This window comes from Carassius gibelio, chromosome A19 (assembly GCF_023724105.1).
Source record: "Carassius gibelio isolate Cgi1373 ecotype wild population from Czech Republic chromosome A19, carGib1.2-hapl.c, whole genome shotgun sequence".
In the NCBI taxonomy this organism is placed as follows: Eukaryota; Metazoa; Chordata; class Actinopteri; order Cypriniformes; family Cyprinidae; genus Carassius; species Carassius gibelio.
The window spans coordinates 27,598,140-27,602,755 of NC_068389.1; the positions used below are offsets into that span (position 1 = coordinate 27,598,140).

General features: G+C 36.3%; 1 long non-coding RNA gene across 2 annotated transcripts in view; it reads right to left on the reverse strand.

Moving 5' to 3' along the window:
• Nucleotides 1-602: 602 nt before the first annotated feature.
• Nucleotides 603-4,616, reverse strand: part of LOC127935621 (uncharacterized) — a 61,475-nt gene continuing 57,461 nt past the window's right edge. For both annotated transcript variants that reach the window (XR_008148131.1, XR_008148133.1), the window contains exon 6: nt 603-772. This is a non-coding gene — a long non-coding RNA (uncharacterized LOC127935621). The remainder of the gene's footprint in view (nt 773-4,616) is intronic.

Sequence of the window (4,616 nt, forward strand, 5' to 3'; positions counted from 1 at the left end):
TTAAATCTAAACACTTATTTTATACTTAAGTATTTGGCGCTGTGATGAACATCATAGCAAATACACAAATCCTAATGGCTATTTAAATCTATTTAAATGTGTTTGAATGTAGCACAGCTGCTATATTTATGGAGTTTCCAGGCTGCATTTTCTGCAGTTTAGCGCCATCTGCTGTCAGAGAGTGAATGTGCTTTCTTCTCATGCGTGCTTGTTTATATCAGAGCACACAGGCTTCTGTCAAGCAGCGTACAGCTGTGTTGTGCATTTTGACCAGTTGATGGGAATAGTATTCTTAAAATGCATCTTATAGAGCGGAAGGCTGATGAAGTAATGAGATACAGGTGATTGCAATGGGTGCAGAGTCCGGGGCAAAGGATTATGGGAAATGGAGTCTTTGGTTAATGTCAAAGGATGGATGATGGAGTGCCCTCTAGTGGAGCTTGTGTGCACTCCAACTAGAGATAAGCAAATAAAATAAAAACATTTATGACCTTGTTTGAAGACATCTGATGACGTTTAACATTAAAATATGCAAAAATACAGATCGTCTGTCCATCTATCGATCTGTTATGATACATGTTCAAAAACTATACAAATATTAATTTGGCACTTTTTCAATAGTGTATTTATTATGCATCTAAAATGAGTTGTACTGTGTGGGAGCATGAATATTTTCGGAGGTCTTCAGGAAACTAATGAAGCACCAGCAGGTGGCGACTGCAGATAACAGATGACATCTCATCCAGCCTGATTCCTCCAGATGATCTGAGACCTGTGAGATAGGAGACACTTGGTACATGACAGTTGCACAGAGTAGCCTACTTTATCCTCAATGAGTAAATTCCTCACTGAAATAACATATGCAATGTCAGTGATATTTCTAAGCATGGTTATAACTGAATTCCCTTTATTTAAATAGATGTTATCACCTTCCTTGATCCTGGAATCATCTTGTAAACCAATGAAGTTTGGGGTTAATTTGCAGGTGGTAACTGTGATGAGCTATTATGTATGTTTTTAGGGGAGAACGCACATGGAGCCAGTTAGAAAGACAGAGAGAGAGAGAGAGAGAGAGAGAGAGTAATCAGGTTCTCCATCCACCTCACATCCTCGGTTCAGCACCAGCAGTCGGCTCTGTTTTAATATAAGCGCGGCTCTCACACCTCAGATCAACAGCTTGTGGAGTTGGAGGCGATTTTCTTTAAGGGATTTCTAACAAGCCTCAGTGCGAACAAGGATAATTTGATCAAACGCAGACTTTTTTTGCGAGAGCCAATTAAACAGAGTGAGTAAGACTTCACACAATGCGACTACAGAAAAAACAAACCACAGAAACGCCTCTGTAATCGTTCTAATTGCTAAATCTCCAAAATTAGTCAGGAACGCTAGCTGACGAGGATCTGAATCTGCTAGTCTGCTGGTAAACAGGTGAAACACTGAACAGAAGACTAGACCAAGTCTGTCTGATGAGAGTTGGTCTTTCTGTGCACATTCATCATTGCAGTCAGATGTTACTGATGACACGGACAAAAGAAATAGTGCATCTTTCATTTCATTGTTTCAATTATGCAATATTCAGCTGTGAACAATTTCTTATGGAGCTGGGAATATATGTTGAGAAACAATAATAACAATGAAAAGATCAAAATAATAATCTATCTATCTATCTATCTATCTATCTATCTATCTATCCTACTAGTAAAAAGTTTTTAGTAATATTTTAAAAAGTAATATTTTAAATGTTTTTGAAAGAAGTCTCTTCAGCTCACCGAGCTTTCTCACATTTGGCTCCCAAACTCTGGAATAGCCTTCCTGATAATGTTCGGGGTTCAGACACACTCTCTCTGTTTAAATCTAGATTAAAAACACATCTCTTTCGCCAAGCATTCGAATAATGTATCTTTTATTTGTGAGTGTAGTTGCATCTGTTCAAAGTTGCATTTTTATTCATTAGCTTGGGTTAAACTAATTTTACTTTGTTGGATCAGCAGCTATGCTAATGATGTCTGTATTTTGTTTCTATGTTTCGCCTAGGATTTAAACAAGCTCCAGTCTGGATTCAGAACACCTGAGAAGAGATGATGCTGACCCTCAGAGGACCCCAGATGATGCTAACCCTGAATCAACAACAGAACTAACAAATATTGCTACATGTGTGACTGCATCATATAATAACTTAATTAATAATATTGATAGTTCATCGTCTAGCTGACTACGTCTTGTATTATTATTATTATTTTTATTTTATCTAAAATCCTGTCAAATGTGCACAAACTACTAGCTACTACTAAATATTGTAGAAACATAATTTTCTGTAAAGTTGCTTTGTAATGATTTATTTTGTAAAAAGCGCTATACAAATAAACTTGAATTGAACTGAATTGAACCAAGGCTGCATTTATTAGATCAGAAACACAGCAAAAGCAGTAATATTGTGAAATATTTTTTACTATTTAAAACAGCTGTTTTTATGTTATTATATGTTAAAGTGCAATTTATTTCTGTGATCAAATCTGTATTTTCAGCATCATTCCTCCAGTCTTCAGAGTCACATGGTCTTCAGAAATCATGAAAATATGATGATTTACTGCTCAAAAAAAAGTTTATATATATATATTTGTGTGTGTGTGTGTGTGTGTGTGCGAGTGTACGTGTGTGTGTGTGTGTCTCTGTGTGTGTGTGTGTGTGTGTGTGTGTGTGTGTCTTGTTTACGTTGAAAACAGCAGAGCTGTTTCAGGTTTCTTTGATGAATAGAAAGTTTATAAGAACAGCATTCATCTGAAATAGAAATGTCTTTATCATCACTTTTGATCAATTTAAAGCATCTTTGCTAAATAAAAGTATTAATTTCTATACCCCCCCCCCCCCCCAAAAAAAAAACTAAAAAAATCTTACTGTTCAAAAACTTCATCTGTCTGTCTATCAGTGTATTAGTGTGTGTATATATATCCCAGTCTAAAGAGAGCGTGCATCTATCCTTCATCTATCTTTAGTGTGTGTGTGTGTGTGTGTGTGTGTGTCCTGCAGGCTGTTCTTCACAGACCCTCAGCGGGGGCGTCACATGTGCGCTGGCTGCACTCTCTGCTCAGCGCCGCTAAACGATCCCAAACCGTTCCAACCCATCCCGGGCCAACCGCGCCAAACCAGTACAGAACGCACAACTGCTCCCACATTTGTCCCCGCGTCTGTGTTGACGCGCCGGACGCCAAGCGTTGGGTCCGAGCCCCTCGTTCAGCGGTGTACGGGCGTCTGACGTGTTTAAATTAAACAGGCACGCGGGGACGGCCTTGTGTGGGTCCTCGTAAGGCCTCGCACACAGATGTTCCTCAGCCATTGTTATCCAGAGAGCACAGATAATTGGTTTCCTCCTGGATGGCACGGGTGATGCTGTTGCCAGTGTGTGTGTGTGTTTTTGGGTGTGGGTTTCATCTATTAGGGTGTGTATGTGTGTGTCTGCTGGTTGCTAGCATATGCTAGCAGCCGCTTCCTATGGTTTTACAATTTTAGCACATTAGCAGGCCGCTCTGTCCCGTCGTACAGCGCTGTGTTCTTCACGGTTAGCATCAGAAGCACGATGCTAACTCTGTCCCGTGTAGCCAGTTTCCATCTCTCTGGTGGAGACACCGATGGCAGAAACTGAGTCTGGAGCAGGGCTTTAGCTGAGTTTGGTGGAAGGAGGACCTCCACTAGAGGGCAGTTCATGACCTGTCTTCTGATGTAGACCTGAGCCCTGACCTGAAGACGGACGGACGGACGAGAGATTCATCAGACTTCACTCAGAAGACAGAAGCAAACTGTTTCTGCTCTGGAGACTGAATGGGATCTCACTGCATTCACTCAGATGTTTCTTATAAGACGCCTTCGAAATATAAAAGAAACCTACAGTTATACAGCTGCGGTTGGTTCCCAAAAATTTAGACTCAAAGCCATACAATGTATTATAATATTAACCGAGTTAGTGTCAATGTAGGTCAATTAAATAACCAGAATTTAATGTGATTTCAGATGTGTCAAGAAATGCAAGTTGTTTAATGAAAACAATAGTTATTGAGGAGTATTAATTGTTTTTTAGACTGTTTTAATATATTCTTATTCTTATTAATACTTTTACTGGTAGTAATAATATTTATTATTATAGTATATATATATATATATATATATATATATATATATATATATATATATATATATATATATATATATATATATATATATAATATATATATATATATATATATATATATATATATATATATAAATATATATATATATATATATATATATATAGATATAAAGATATATATATATATATATATATATATATATATATATATATATATATATATATATATATATATATATATATATATATTATATATTTATTATTATTATTATTATTCATCAGTGTAAGGAGTGTCGATATAGGTTCATTAACCAAAATTAATTTTATAATTGCATACGTTTCAAGAAATGTATGTTCCTCAATTAAAAAATAAAAGTTAATGAAGAGGATTTTTTTTTTTTTTTTGACATACTGGTTGTTAGTTTTTTTCCCCCCGCATTTTAAATCAATGTGAATATTATTATTTGTATTATTATCATTATTATTATTATTA